General features: G+C 44.5%; 1 non-coding gene across 1 annotated transcript; it reads right to left on the reverse strand.

Moving 5' to 3' along the window:
* Nucleotides 1-303: 303 nt before the first annotated feature.
* trnaa-ggc lies at nucleotides 304-386 on the reverse strand. Its single transcript has one exon. It is a non-coding gene; the product is annotated as a tRNA-Ala (tRNA).
* Between the last annotated feature and the right edge of the window lie 16,171 nt (nucleotides 387-16,557).

The following is a 16,557-nucleotide window of genomic DNA, read 5'->3' on the forward strand; positions in this document are numbered from 1 at the left end:
CAACAGGAAATGTGAATTATTATGTGGACTATAATGAATGAAAAACAATTTTAGGAGTTGATACATTTTTCATTAGGGCAAATCAAGTCTGACATTTTAAAGTGTAAATTCCAAACTTTAGAAGCCTTTTTAAACCTTAAATACACTACAAGTTTGCATTTCCTGCTATCCAGGAAAATTCTCAGCAACAAAAGACTGATCAAATTAAGATTCTACATCTGTACCGATTGGTTTCATACAACATTTTAGTAATTTAGCAGACGCTCTTATCCAGAGCGACTTAATGCATACATTATTTTTTTATACTGGCCCCCCGTGGGAATCGAACCCACAACCCTGGCGTTGCCAACGCCATGCTCTACCAACTGAGCTACATCCCTGCCAGCCATTCCCTCCCCTACCCTGGATGACGCTGGGCCAATTGTGCGCGGCCGACTACGACAAAGCCTGGATACGAACCAGGATCTCTAGTGGCACAGCTAGCACTGCGATGCAGTGCCTTAGACCACTGCGCCACTCGGGAGGTGCTAAACACTGCAGCAGACTTCCCCGTTGGTTTTGGGTTGAATTCAGGCATAACAGCGACCTGTTACAGAAGTCCTCCACCTGCGAATCAGAGACCATGATTGTGCTTCCGTTGTGGTTGAGAGATAGACAACCAACTTTTGGGACTTGTACATATGTAGGATCTTAATTTGAGCCAGTTTGCTACAGCAGGAAAATAATCCTGCAGCAACAAGAAATTCAAATTATTATGTGGATTATAATTAATGAATTATTTTTAGTAGGGGTTGATACATGTTTTGTTACGGGAAATCAAGTCTGACATTTTTAAGTGGAAAATGCAAACTTTGGAAGCCTTTTTAAACCTCAAATACACTCCAAGTTTGCATTTCTTGCTGTGCAAGATATTCTCAGCAACAAAAGAGTAATTATTTGGATGCAATTAACATATGTTAATATGCATGTCCATTTCTCCCGACAGTGGAAGAACGGCTCTGGCGCACTGTATGAAACAGTGGCTTCACCCGCACCACGCCCAAAGAGCAGTGGTTTCAGACGGCACTATACCCTCTCTTCCCAAGAGAAAGTGATATATTTTTTATTTTGGAAGTATTAGACGTTTCCCCTCAAGGATGGTCTCTCTCTCTCTCTCTCTCTCTCTCTCTCTCTCTCTCTCTCTCTCTCTCTCTCTCTCTCTCTCTCTCTCACTCACTCACTCACTCACTCACTCACTCACTCACTCACCAGGGTAGAGAGACTAAGTTCTGTCGCCTCTTAGAACAAGAGATGAAAGCTTCTCAAGGCCCTGTTCTTATTACATAGGAAAAGCTATCTGACACCAGGATATATCTTATTCTCTCTCTCTCCCCCTCTTTCTCTCTCTCACACACATGCATGCACACATACACACAACGTTGCGTATCATTTATCAGTGTAACAAAAATCATTTCACGCCACTGTAGATACACACCACCCACCTTGCTCTTCTTTAATCTTGACTTTTTCTTAAATTACCTTTAGAAATCCCACACCTCCCACACAGCACATCTCTTTGAAAGATTGCCATATCCATGTGATCACTGTCTGATTTGTCCATACATGTTATTTTCTGTGTACAGCATCCATATGTTATGTTCTACAGTACATGTCTCTGATGTATTTCTCCAACATACTGGCTTTGAATGATGAAAAGGACACAGTATCATCTACCATACAGATGATCAGTAGAGCACTGAGTTAGTACCAGCAAACAGGAACACCAACATTTCATCAGAAGGACAGGTCTACATCATTCATTGGAACTGTAAAACAGCATGATTATTTTGTGTCAGTTGCTGTGATTTTATACCACCACCAAAGTGTGAACACAATACACCTGAGTGTTTGGGTTTCTCATGGTATAGCAACGAAAACATCTGTTCAGAGACACTAATCACGCCTGCCAAGGCATTCTACAGCACCAACCAAAGAGAGATGTGTTAGGCCTACTGCTGCTAGGTAGCTCTCTCTCTGCTCTCTCCCTCCCCTCTGTCTGTCCTTGATTGCAGGAGTGAAGTCTGGTGTGCGGGAGTCAGGGTTCCAGCTGCAGCTCATTCACCATAATCACCTCAGCCTTTAAGACCCGGTCAAACTTTCCACTCATCGTCAGATCATAGTCAAGACGACCATGTTAGTCTCGCTGCCGACTCAACCTGTTTATTTTTGCTCTTTGTGTTTTGGCCTGTTCTATTTACTTTTTCTCCTGTGCCACAGATATTTGGAACCTGACTCCTGCCTCCGCTTCACTCCTGCCACCACCATCCTGCTCTCCACTACCGGACCTCTCTTTTGGACTCACCACGGACACTAGGACATTACGGTACCACACCTGCCCTGACCTGGATCTGTTACCCTCCCTGTAACCTGGACTTGCTCTTCCCCTATTATTGGAAACCTGGACTATTGAACATTTTAAATAAACCTGTTAAACCTTCTCTGGCTTGGTGTACTTGTCTGCATTTGGGTTCTAATACTGGTAAATCATAACAGTATGATCTGACCATCATGAACCCAGCAGACAGTAGCTTGGATACCACCCCAGAGTGCACTCAAATTTGGACTGCCATAGCCAATCAGGGCATTTTACTTGGCCAACATGATACCCTGTTTAAGACGATTGCTGAGGACAGTCAGGTGCTGCTTAATCAGGTTCAATTACTCACCAATCAAGTGTCTGCCCTTACTACCCCCTTCAGCCCAGATCAGAGAGCCTTTTGTTCCTGCTCCAGAGCGCTATGACGGGAACATGGGAACCTGTGGTGATTTTTTGACTCAATGCTCGTTAGTGTTTGAACAACAGCCCCTCACCTACGCCTCAGAAAGAGCCCGTATTGCCTACCTTATCAACTCTACTAGCGGTTCCGCTCGTGCCTGGGGATCCGCGGTCTGGGAGAGTCAGTCGGACATTTGCAACGCTTACGTTGCCTTCACCACTGAGATGAGGAAGGTTTTTGACCACCCCGTACGAGGCAAGGAGGCTGCGAAGCGGTTGTTTTCTCTTCGGCAGGGGGCTCGCAGTGTGGCGGAGATGGCAGTGGAGTTTCGGACTTTAGCAGCAGTGAGTGGTTGGAATGACGAGGCATTACAAGGAGTGTTCATCAATGCTTTGTCTGAGACTTTAAAAGATGAATTGGTGTCATATGATGAATCGCCTACGCTGGATAATCTTATTTCACTCACCATCAGGTTGGATAATCGGATTCGGGAGCGCCGCCGGGAGAGGAGTGTTAGTTCCAAGCAACCTGTCTGTCATCAACAAACTCCTCCCCGCATCTTCCCTACGGAGAAAGCCGTGTCTTCCCGAGTCGATCACGAGGAGCACTGAACCCGAAGCCATGGAGGTGGGTCGTGCACGGTTGTCCTCAGAGGAGCGTGCACGTCGCATTCAGGCTCGGGTCTGCCTGTATTGTGGAGAAGCTGGTCATTTGCGTTCCTTCCTGCCCAGTTCGTCCGGGAAAAGGGCCGGCTCATCATTAATGGGAGAAGTTTTGGTGAGCCGAGCAGCGATTCTTTCTCTTCTCCCCGCATTCTGCTCCAGGCATCCCTCCAGTGGCAGTTCCAGAATCTCTCTTGTTAGTGCGCTGATTGACTCTGGTGCAGACGAAAGCTTTTTGGATAGAGAGTGGGCTCAACAAATGGATTTGGAGACTGTTCCTATGGACTGTCCGCTGCAGGCTAAGGGTCTGAATGGACAATTGTTGACCCATATTACCCATCAGACTGTTCCTGTTTGTCTTAGAGTGTCGGGAAATCATCAGGAGAACATTCAATTCCATATTATCGACTGCCCACAGACCCCTCTGGTCCTTGGTATCCCCTGGCTCATAAGACACAATCCACACATTGATTGGGTGACAGGTAGAATTGTTTCATGGAGCACATTTTGTCATGTGAATTGTTTGTGTTCTGCTCTGACTCCTGCCAGTACTGTGCCTCGACCTCCACTGGAGTCCATGGATCTTTCTAATGTTCCTGACGTGTATCATGACCTGGCATCCGTTTTCTGCAAACACAGAGCTACTTCTCTTCCTCCTCACCGGCCTTACGACTGTGCCATTGACCTCCAGCCAGGAGCCCCGCTCCCCCAGCAGTCGCCTGTACAATCTCTCCCGGCCGGAGACGGAGGCTATGGAGAACTACATTCGGGACTCCTTGGCGGCAGGTATTATGCGTCCTTCCTCGTCACCTGTAGGAGCGGGATTCTTTTTGTTGCTAAGAAGGATAAGACCCTCAGACCCTGTATTGATTACCGTGGACTTAACAACATCACCATTAAGAACAAGTATTCTCTGCCTTTGATTAATTCTGCTTTTCCCCTCCTTCATGGTGCTACCATCTTTACGAAACTGGATCTACGAAATGCGTATCACCTGGTGCGCATTCGTAAAGGTGATGAATGGAAGACTGCCTTCAACACACCCTTGGGACATTTTGAGTATCTGGTTATGCCTTTTGGGTTGTCTAATGCCCCTGCTGTTTTTCAGGCACTAGTCAATGATGTCCTTCGGGACATGTTGAATCGGTTTGTTTTTGTCTATCTGGATGATATCTTGATTTTCTCAGAGTCCTCCCAGGAACATGAACTGCATGTGCGCCAGGTGTTGCAAAGGTTGTTGGAGAACAAACTGTTTGTGAAGATGGAGAAATGTGAATTTCATGTGTCTGAGACCTCTTTTTTGGGTTACATCATTGCTCAGGGGGAGTTGCGGATGGACCCAGCTAAGATCTCTGCTGTCACGGACTGGCCAGCCCCCTCTACCCGCAAACAACTTCAACGATTTCTGGGGTTTGCGAACTTCTATAGGAGGTTCATCAAGGACTACAGCCGCATTGCGGCGCCACTCACCCGCTCTCACCTCCATCTGACGACCGTTCGCTTGGAATGAAGGGGGCCGAATCAGCGTTCGAAGAACTGAAACATCGCTTCGCCTCGGCTCCCATTCTGATGCAGCCGGACCCCGACCGCCAGTTTGTCGTGGAGGTGGATGCATCCGACACTGGGGTAGGTGCGGTGTTGTCACAGCGTTCTCCTGAAGATAACAAACTGCATCCCTGTGCTTTTCTCTCAAGGAAACCTTCTCAGGCAGAGAGGAATTATGATGTTGGCAATCGTGAACTGCTTGCCGTTAAGCTGGCTCTCGAGGAGTGGCGACATTGGTTGGAGGGGGCGGAACAACCCTTCATCGTTTGGACGGATCATAAGAATCTGGCTTACCTCCAGTCAGCGAAGCAGCTCAACCCCCGTCAAGCCAGGTGGGCACTATTTTTTGGGAGATTCAATTTTTCTCTGTCTTACCGTCCTGGGTCACGCAACGTCAAGCCTGACGCCCTGTCTCGTGTTCATTCGGCTGTTGATACTGGTAGTAACCCTGAACCCATTTTGCCTCCTACCTGCAGTATTGCGGTCGTCACATGTGACATCGAGGGGATTGTTAGACAGGCTCAACATCATCAAGCTGACCCTGGGAGGGGTCCTCCTAACCGGATGTTTGTCCCTGAGTCTGCTCGCTCCCAGGTACTTCAGTGGGCTCACTCGTCTCCCCTTACCTGTCACCCTGGAGTTTCGCGGACCCTTGACTTTGTGCGACGGAAGTTCTGGTGGGCCACGATGGAGGCGGACACTCGAGCCTTCATTGCTGCTTGTGCGGTATGTGCACGAAGTAAGAACTCCACCCAGGCCAGCGCTGGTCATCTACGACCTCTACCTATACCCAGCCGGCCCTGGTCGCATATCGCTATGGATTTTGTCACTGGACTTCCCCCTCGTCTGGAAAGACTGTAATTCTTACGGTGATTGATCGTTTTTCTAAGTTCGCTCATTTTTTGGCCCTACCTAAACTGCCCACTGCCAGAGAGAGCGGCTGATATTTTGGTTGAACATGTGTTCCGCTCTCATGGTCTACCCACGGATATTGTCTCTGACAGGGGTCCCCAGTTTGTCTCCCAGGTGTGGAAAGCTTTCTGTAAAGCTTTGGGCATTACATCCAGCCTGTCCTCTGGATATCACCCCCAGACCAACGGGCAAGCCGAGAGAGCGAACCAGGAGATGGAGACCGCTCTTCGCTGTGTCACAGGGTCTAACCCTGGGTCATGGAGCTCCATGCTCCCCTGGGTGGAATATGCTCATAACACCTTGACTAACGCTTCCTCTGGTTTGTCTCCTTTTCTGTGTGCTCTGGGTTATCAACCTCCCCTGTTCCCTTCTCAAGAGAGGGAACTGGCGGTACCTCGGTGCAGTCCCACTGCGCCGCTGCTTCCAAGGTCTGGAGGAAGGCCAGGGTAGCTCTGTCCCGAGCTTCGGCGTACATGCAGAGGCAAGCCAACCGTCACCGGTCCCAGGCTCCCCGGTTACTCTCCTGGTCAAGAGGTATGGCTGAAGTCACGGGACCTTCCATTGAAGGTGGAGTCTAAGAAGATGGCGCCTCGTTTTATAGGACCGTTCAAGATACTGTCTATTGTTAACCCCTGCGCGGTTAAGCTACAGCTTCCTGCCTCCCCTACGGGTTCATTCCACCTTTCATGTTTCCCAGATTAAGCCTGTGTCGGTTAGCCCTCTGTGCCCGCCCTCTCGTCCCCCTCCTCCACCCAGGATCGTGGGTGGGGTCCGGTCTACACTGTCCGGCGACTTCTGGATGTTCGCCGCCGGGGTCGTGGTTTCCAGTACCTGGTGGATTGGGAGGGTTATGGTCCTGAGGAACGTTCCTGGGTGCCCAGGAGCTTCATTGTGGATCCTGCTCTGGTCGAGAGTTTCATAGGTTACATCCCGATAAACCCCGTCGGCCGCCAGGTGGCGTCCGTAGAGGGGGGGTACTGTTAGGCCTACTGCTGCTAGGTAGCTCTCTCTCTGCTCTCTCCCTCCCCTCTGTCTGTCCTTGATTGCAGGAGTGAAGTCTGGTGTGCGGGAGTCAGGGTTCCAGCTGCAGCTCATTCACCATAATCACCTCAGCCTTTAAGACCCGGTCAAACTTTCCACTCATCGTCAGATCATAGTCAAGACGACCATGTTAGTCTCGCTGCCGACTCAACCTGTTTATTTTTGCTCTTTGTGTTTTGGCCTGTTCTATTTACTTTTCTCCTGTGCCACAGATATTTGGAACCTGACTCCTGCCTCCGCTTCACTCCTGCCACCACCATCCTGCTCTCCACTACCGGACCTCTCTTTTGGACTCACCACGGACACTAGGACATTACGGTACCACACCTGCCCTGACCTGGATCTGTTACCCTCCCTGTAACCTGGACTTGCTCTTCCCCTATTATTGGAAACCTGGACTATTGAACATTTTAAATAAACCTGTTAAACCTTCTCTGGCTTGGTGTACTTGTCTGCATTTGGGTTCTAATACTGGTAAATCATAACAAGATGCTGTTCCAATAATAAGCGTTCACAAGACTTTTGGCACTGCCTCAGTAGTCAACAAACAACGGCAGAGAGGGAGAGAGAGAAAAACACAGCACATTTCCTCACACACCTGTTAGGTCAGACTGCATGAGAAGATGTCTCTGCCATGTCCGGGATCTGAGCTAGACTTTGTATTATGATTATACAGTACCCAGTTAGCACATAACGTTCTGAAAACCACATGTTTCTTAGAGCTTGGTGAGAGTGTGGTTGTCCTATGATTATTTTGCATACAACCCTCCCACAACGTTCTGGGAATGGTGCAAGATACCCACCTAGCCCATAATGTTCTGAGAACGTTCGTCTGTGGGAATTTCAGTATTCAGTATAACGTTTTCTGCAGGTTTCCTCATGGTTCTATTTAAAGTCATGTTCTCAGAACATTAAGAAAACTTTCCATAAAAACCACAAGAAAACATTAGTAACGTTCAAAGCTGGGACAGAGAGAATGAAAAACAGCTTCTATCTCAAGGGCATCTGACTGTTAATTAGCCATCAGTAGCACATTAGAGGCTGCTGCTGCCTATTGAAATCACTGGCCACTTTAAGAAATGGAACACTGTCAGAGCTAGAAGCACAAGCATTTCGCTACACCCGCTATAACATCTGCTAAACACGTGTATGTGACAAATACAATTTGATTTAATTTGAAGAACATTCTAAGGATGTTATTTAAAAACATATACATTTCATTCTCTGCATCAACAAAACGTTCTCTATCCTCTATCTTGTTAAGTGTGATCAGGTGTGTTGGCTGCACCCAGTAATTAGCCACACCTGATCAGTAATTGGCCACACCTGATCTTAATGTGCTTGTTTCCTATGGAATTTCCTTGTTGTTTCCCATAGTCTGTTTGAATAGACAAAAATGAACAGCTTTGTATGAATAAAAAAAACATGGCATGCTAGCTCAATCATGGTGGTGCAGTGGACTGATTCCATGGCTAGAGAACAAAATATCATATCATGACTAATGCCTTAGCAACTCAATTTTCATGTGTCCTATCTGTGCTTGGAGTTTGAAACAGTTAACCTAAGGTAGCAGAGTTATTAAATGTCTTATTGAAACATGTTCTCAGAACGTTATTTAGTTACCTTAAAATGACCTATAATTTCTGTTCTTAGAACGTTAATAAAACCTCCCAGGAAAACTTTCAGGGAACCATAATCAAATGTTTTTAGAACCTCCCCATGCAACCTAAAAATGTATGTTCCCACGACAAGCGAAATCTTCCATTCCGGTCAGGAAACGTATGGCTTCGTTCCCAGAACCAATGGGAAACCAAAAACGTATGTTCCCACAATTTCCAAGGAACCAAATGTGCTAGCTGGGTATCATCTCTCCAGACAGAGGCTAATTAAAGACATGTTCCAGAACTTTGGCGACGAGTAACTTAAGTATTTTTTAAACCTCCCACTTTGGATGTGTCAATGTGTGGATCATACATGCATAATCTATGAGCAAAATGACCTTTCTACCTCAATTAACCACAACATTCCTCGTTTGAAAGTGACTGTTTACTGGAAGCTGTGCGGCACCATTTTCCCTACATTTTCCCACACATGGGCCAGCCCCCTAGGAAAATCGAGATCCAGCCAATGAGCTTTAGCCCCTCACCATTTGAGTGACAGCTAGCAAGATGCACACACAGCAGAGCAAGATATAGAGAGAGAGCAATTACATGGTGCACATATCTGCACATACAGTATGTGACTTAGTTGTGACTCAGCGGCAATACCTCAATTAGGATCTCAATAAGGCCGGCACCACGGGAATAGGAGTGAACCACAAGCATCTAAAAATGCTGCGATGAATCATTTTCCTTAATGAACTCTTCATTGTTTCTACGTCTCCCTTGACACTGCAGTGATTTTCTCAGAGGGCTGCTCCAAAGCAGTGCATTGTACACAGGGCTAGGATAAAGGCAGTCTCTTATAGGACACTTTAGTGACTGTCTGCTTAGCTATGCCATGTTGACCCTGGGTAGAGATGCAATGTCGAGGGAGGAGGGAACAATAGCACAGTCACAGCTGCTTTAATTGCACTCGTCTATGTCATAACTCACCTCTCATACAAACACACACACACACACACACACACAGAAATACCCATTTGTACACACATGTATGTACACACACGCATACTCACCCACACTCTCTCTCACACACACACACACCAGTAGACAATGGAAATGCTGAAAGGGCCTGCCAACTCCGATAGCTTTCACATAATGCCTGTAGTATCCAACATCAATCCTGCCACTGATAGGAATGCAATATAATCAGAATCAAAGGGGGGATTAAACATTTGTGAAATAACCATATCATGATGTACAGTGCCTTCGGAAAGTATTCAGACCCCTTGACTTTTTCCACATTGTGTTAGGTTACAGCCTTATTCTAAAATTGATTAAATTGTTTTTTCCCCTCATCAATACCCCATAATGACAAAGCAAAAACTGGTTTTTAGAAATGTTTGCTAATTTATTAAAAATTAAAAATGGAAATATACATTTACATTAGTATTCAGACACTTTACTCAGTACTTTATTGAAGCACCTTTGGTAGCAATTACAGCCTGGAGTCAACCTGGTGAAGCTGGTTGAGAGAATGCCAAGAGCGTGCAAAGCTGTTTGGAAGGTGAACCTTCGCCCCAGTCTGAGGTCCTGAGCGCTCTCGAGCAGGATTTAATCAAGGATCTCTCTGTACTTTGCTCTGTTCATCTTTGCCTCTCGATCCTGACTAGTCTCCCACTCCCTGCTGCTGAAAAACATCCCCACAGCATGATGCTGCCACCACCATGCTTCACCATAGGGATGGTGCCAGGTTTCCTCCAGACGTGACGCTGGGCATTCAGGCCAAAGAGTTCAATCTTGGTTTCATCAGACCAGAGAATCTTGTTTCTCATGGTCTGAGAGTCTTTAGGTGCCTTTTGGCAAACTCAAAGCGGGCTGTCATGTGCCTTTTACTGAGGAGTGGCTTCCGTCTGGCCACTCTACCATAAAGGCCTAATTGGTTGAGTGCTGCAGAGATGTTTGTCCTTCTGGAAGGTTCTCCCATCTCCACAGAGGAACTCTAGAGCTCTGTCAGAGTGACCATCGGTTTCTTGGTCACCTCCCTGACCAAGGCCCATCTCCCCCGATTGCTCAGTTTGGCCGTGCGGCCAGCTCTAGGAAGAGTCTTGGTGGTTCCAAACTTCTTCCATTTAAGAATGATGGAGGCAACTGTGTTCTTGGGGACCGTCAATGCTGCAGAAATGTTTTGGTACCCTTCCCCAGATCTGTGCCTCAACACAATCCAGGCAGAATTGCAAAGAAAAGCCTTATGTCAGACTGGCCAATAAAAAGAAAAGATTAAGATGGGCAGTCTGAGATATGGCTATTTCTTTGCAACTCTGCCTAGAAGGTCAGCATCCCGGAGTCGCCTCTTTTTTTTTTTTTTTTAGTCATTTAGCAGACGCTCTTATCCAGAGCGACTTACATGAGCAATTAGGGTTAAGTGCCTTGCTCAAGGGCACATCGACAGATTTTTCACCTAGTCAGCTCAGGGATTAGAACCAGCGACCTTTCGGTTACTGGCACAACGCTCTTAACCACTAAGCTACCACTGTTGACATTGAGACTGGTGTTTTGTGGGTACTATTTAATGAAGCTGCCAGTTGAGGACCTGTAAGGCGCCTGTTTCTCAAACTAGACACTCAAATCTATCTGTCCTCTTGCTCAGTTGTGCACCGGGGCCTCCCACTCCTCTTTCTATTCTGGTTAGAGCCAGTTTGCGCTGATCTGTGAAGGGAGTAGTACACAGCGTTGTACGAGATCTTCAGTTTCTTGGCAATTTCTCGCATGTAATAGCCTTCATTTCTCAGAACAAGAATAGACTGACGAGTTTCAGAAGAAAGTTATTTGTTTCTGGCCATTTTGAGCCTGTAATCGAACCCACAATTGCTGATGCTCCAGATACTCAACTAGTCTCAAGAAGGCCAGTTTTATTGCTTCTTTAATCAGCACAAAAGTTTTCAGCTGTGCTAACATAATTGCAAAAGGGTTTTCTAATACTCAATTAGCCTTTTAAAATGATAAACTTGGATTAGCAAACACAACGTGCCATTGGAACACAGGACTGATGGTTGCTGATAATGGGCCTCTGTAACCTATGTAGATATTCCATAACAAATCAGCCGTTTCCAGCTACAATAGCCATTTACAATGTTAACAATGTCTACACTGTATTTCTGATCAATTTGATGTTATTTAATGGACAAGAAAATTGCTTTTCTTTCGAAAGCAAGGACATTTCTAAGTGACCCCAAACTTTTGAACGGTAGTATATATACAGTTGAAGTCGGAAGTTTACATACACCTTAGCCAAATACATTTAAACTCAGTTTTTCACAATTCCTGACATTTAATCCTAGTAAAAATTCCCTGTCTTAGGTCAGTTAGGATCACCACTATATTTTAAGAATGTGAAATGTCAGAATAATAGTAGAGAGAATTATTTATTTTATCTTTTATTTCTTTCATCACATTCCCAGTGGGTCAGAAATTTACATACACTCAATTAGTATTTGGTAGCATTTCCTTTAAATTGTTTAACTTGGGTCAAACGTTTCGGGGAGCCTTCCACAAGCTTCCCACAATAAGTTGGGTGAATTTTGGCCCATTCCTCCTGACAGAGCTGGTGTAACTGAGTCAGTTTTGCAGGCCTCCTTACTTGCACACTCTTTTTCAGTTCTGCCCACAAATTTTCTATAGGATTGAGGTCAGGGCTTTGTGATGGCCACTCCAATACCTTGACTTTGTTGTCCTTAAGCCATTTTGCCACAACTTTGGAAGTATCCTTGTCCATTTGGAAGACCCATTTGCGACCAAGCTTTAACTTCCTGACTGATGTCTTGAGATGTTGCTTCAATATATCCACATCATTTTCCTTCCTCATGATGCAATCTATTTTGTGAAGTGCACCAGTCCCTCCTGCAGCAAAGCACCCCCACATCATGATGCTGCCACCCCCGTGCTTCACGGTTGGGATGGTGTTCTTCAGCTTGCAATTAACCCCCTTTTTCCTCCAAACATAACGATGGTCATTATGGCCAGTTATATTTTTGTTTCATCAGACCACAGGACATTTCTCCAAAAAGTACGATCTTTGTCCCCATGTGCAGTTGCAAACCGTAGTCTGGCTTTTTTAAGGCGGTTTTGGAGCAGTGGCTTCTTCCTTGCTGAGCGGCCTTTCAGGTTATGTTGATATAGGATTTGTTTTACTGTGGATATAGATACTTTTGTACCTGTTTCCTCCAGCATCTTCACAAGGTCCTTTGCCGTTGTTCTGGGATTTATTTGCACTTTTCGCACCAAAGTACGTTCATCTCTAGGAGACAGAACACGTCTCCTTCCTAAGCGGTATGATGGCTGCGTGGTCCCATGGTGTTTATACTTGCGTACTATTGTTTATACAGATGAACGTGGTACTGTCAGGCGTTTTTTAAATTGCTCCCAAGGATGAACCAGACTTGTGGAGGTCTACAGTTTTTTTTCTGAGGTCTTGGCTGATTTCTTTTGATTTTCCCATGATGTCAAGCAAAGAGGCACTGAGTTTGAAGGTAGGCCTTGAAATACATCCACAGGTACACCTCCAATTGACTCAAATGATGTCAATTAGCCTATCAGAAGTTTCTAAAGCCATGACATCATTTTTCTGGAATTTTCCAAGCTGTTTAAAGGCACAGTCAACTTAGTGTATGTAAACTTCTGACCCACTGGAATTGTGACACAGTGAATTATAAGTGAAATAATCTGTCTGTAAAGAATTGTTGGAAAAATTACTTGTGTCATGCACAAAGTAGATGTCCTAACCGACTTGCCAAAACTATAGTTTGTTAACAAGACATTTGTGGAGTGGTTGAAAAACTAGTTTTAATGACTCCAAACTAAGAGTATGTAAACTTCCGACTTCAATTGTATGTGTATGTGTATGTGTATGTATATTTTAATTTTATTTAATTAAATATTAAATAAAAATTAAATTATAAAAATTATGTATATATATTTGCGAGAAGAAAAAAAAACATGGGGGATTGGAAGATATGCAGACAATTACATTGATGGAAGTTACAATCTATCTGCAATATTAAAGCTGATCTACCCCCAATAAATAAATAAATAAATAAAAAAGATACAGTATGTTCCAGCAACACTTTACTGCACTTCAAATGAAACCCAAACATTTTGTATCGGTGCCTCAAACACACAGAGAATACACACAAGTCCAGTGAGTTGGATGGGGACTCATTGCGTCCCCTTCTCTCTTCTTCACAGGTGCTGCAAGGGGCTAGTGCTTCATTAGAACATCATTGACATCTGGGTTGTTAAATGGGTACAATCATTTAGCTTGAAGGGCTGCATAGAAAATGGCACATTAACATGTAGTAAAACTTGTCCCAGTAATCATTAATTAGCTTGCCCTTTCACAAAGGGGAGCCAGGCCTGTGTTCTAGGGGAGATATACTAATTGTCTAGGAGTGGTACAAAAGACGTTTTAATATACTAGAGCTGGAGAGGGAGATCTTCTGTTGTAGTGGAATTGTAACATACACTATGAGTAGCATAAAAGTACATTACGGAAATAGTTGTGATACTCATCATTAGGGCCAGGAGCTTTTCCTGATCACATGATCTGACCTGGAAATACTCAGGCCCCCATAGGCTATAACATGTGTTTAGGAAAAAGTTCAAAAGATGGAAATAGATGTCATAATTCTGGTGTTGTAAAACAACTAATGGTTCAGCCAGGTTTGAAAGTAGTACTTTGGGAAGGCAGGCATCAGCATTACTTATTTTCCCAGCTTACTGTCTGGCAGATGCACTAACACCATCAAAGCTGACAGGAGGCCCATCTTGGTATTTGATAGAGCAGTCGTCTGTTTGCACAAACGTGAATGGTCGGTCGGATGGGTGCCTCAATCTGGACAGATAGCTAGAGGGATGAATTAAACGTCTAGACAAATGAATCAAACAGAAACAGGAGAGAGAGGTATCACCTTTAGGTTTTAATCAATCCAGAGGCCATTCTGAAAACAGTAAGGGATGGATTTCTATGGATCTGACTGATGGGGAAGGAGGGGATGGGGATATGGAGGGAAATGGGGATAGGGAGGGGGATGGGGATAGGGAGGGGAATGGGGATAGGGAGGGGGATGGCGATAGGGAGGGGAATGGGGATAGGGAGGGGAATGGGAATAGGGAGGGGAATGGGGATAGGGAGGGGAATGGGGATAGGGAGGGGAATGGGGAGGGTATGGGGATGGGGGGGATGGGGGGGTGGGGGGGCAAGTCATGAGTTATGCCATGGAACCGATAACTATTCCATCTGGAACTCAGCAGCTCATGTCATTGGAGGGAAGTTTAGTGTATCCGTATACTACTATCCCTATACTACTATTCAAATTGTTGAAATTATGTCATAACAATGTTATTTCAACCAGTTTGTGGTTGTAATGATGTCATTTCAACCAATTTTCTCCACTGGGATACTATACTGATCTGCCCCAACCATTGGTACTGATAATAGACCTGAACTATATTGTGTGTTTAGGTTTTATGGCTCAGTGTTAGTGTAATAATCTGCAGTTATTATGTTCCTTCTGAAAGTGAAATAAATAGATCCAAAATGGGGATTTAACAAGATATCAGAAGTTACGCTCACCAACAATTACATATGTAATGTATGTTCTGAATTAAACTAATAACATTAGGAGTATAAAAACCTGCATGTAGGCTAAAGGTTTAAACTAGAAATTCAAATCAGTTAAGGGAATCATATAAACTACTGTGACAACAAAATAACAAAATAATGTGACAAACAGTAAGGAGAAGACATTGGTGTTGATTTCTAATAATAAAGAGATTATGAAATAAAATAAAAATAAAAAAGTTAAGCAGAAAAAAAATAAAGAAAAATAAAACATAATACCTGGAGCTCAGCTATAAAATGAATGTCATGTCTTTGACAGGGAGGTGTGTGAGAGATGCATGTGTCTCATAGGGAGGACTGCGCAGTATGTACACATTTAATTCTGACGGATCAACAGGAACTAAGACAGGCTTAGTCTTTGTTTTCAGTAACATGCATGTTGGTCTCCGGAGAAACATTTTTAAAGCAAAAAGAAGGACAGACTAAAGAAATATGTACAAAAATACAGAACACTTTACAAAATGTTGTCTCACGTACTCCAAACCAGTCTTTCTTCTCGACTTATTTACAGCTTTGATAGCTTTGAACACTATTCTCATAGAATCTATAATTGCTTAACACTAGAAAAGCAGAGAGCGTCATGTGGACTCAAAATGAATTTACATTTTGTATTACTATCTTAAAGATTATAAGTATTTGCAGGACATGACTAGAAAAAAAGCAACCACATCATATACAATAGGATAAGGAAATAATGATTTAAAAAGTTAACAAAGAGAGCTGCGAGTGATAACAAAACGAAATACAGTGAGTTCGGAAAGTATTCAGACCCCTTTATTTTTCCAAATTTTGTTACGTTACAGCCTTATTCAAAAATGATTAAATTGTTTTTTTCCTCATCAATCTACACACAATACCCCCAAAAAAATGGAAATATCACATTTACATAAGTATTCTGACCCTTAACTCAGTACTTTGTTGAAGCACCTTTGGCAGCGATTACACCCCCGAGTCTTCTTGGGTATGACTCTAAGCTTGGCACACCTGTATTTGGGGAGTTTCTACCATTCTTCTCTGCAGATCCTCTCAAGTTCTGTCAGGTTGGATGGGGAGCGTCGCTGCACAGCTATTTACAGGTCTCTCCAGAGATGTTCGATTGGGTTCAAGTCCAGGCTCTGGCTGGTCCAATCAAGGACATTCAGAGACTTGTCCCGAAGCCACTCATGCATTGTCTTGGCTGTGTGCTTAGGGTCGTTGTCCTGTTGGAAGGTGAACCTTAGCCCCAGTCTGAGGTCCTGAGTGCTATGGAGCAGGTTTTCATCAAAGATCTCTCTGTACTTTGCTCCGTTCATCTTTCCCTCGATACTGACTAGTCTCCCAGTCCCTGCTGCTGAAAAAACATCTCCACAGCATGATGCTAC

This window comes from Coregonus clupeaformis, chromosome 27 (assembly GCF_020615455.1).
Source record: "Coregonus clupeaformis isolate EN_2021a chromosome 27, ASM2061545v1, whole genome shotgun sequence".
Taxonomy (NCBI): domain Eukaryota; kingdom Metazoa; phylum Chordata; class Actinopteri; order Salmoniformes; family Salmonidae; genus Coregonus; species Coregonus clupeaformis.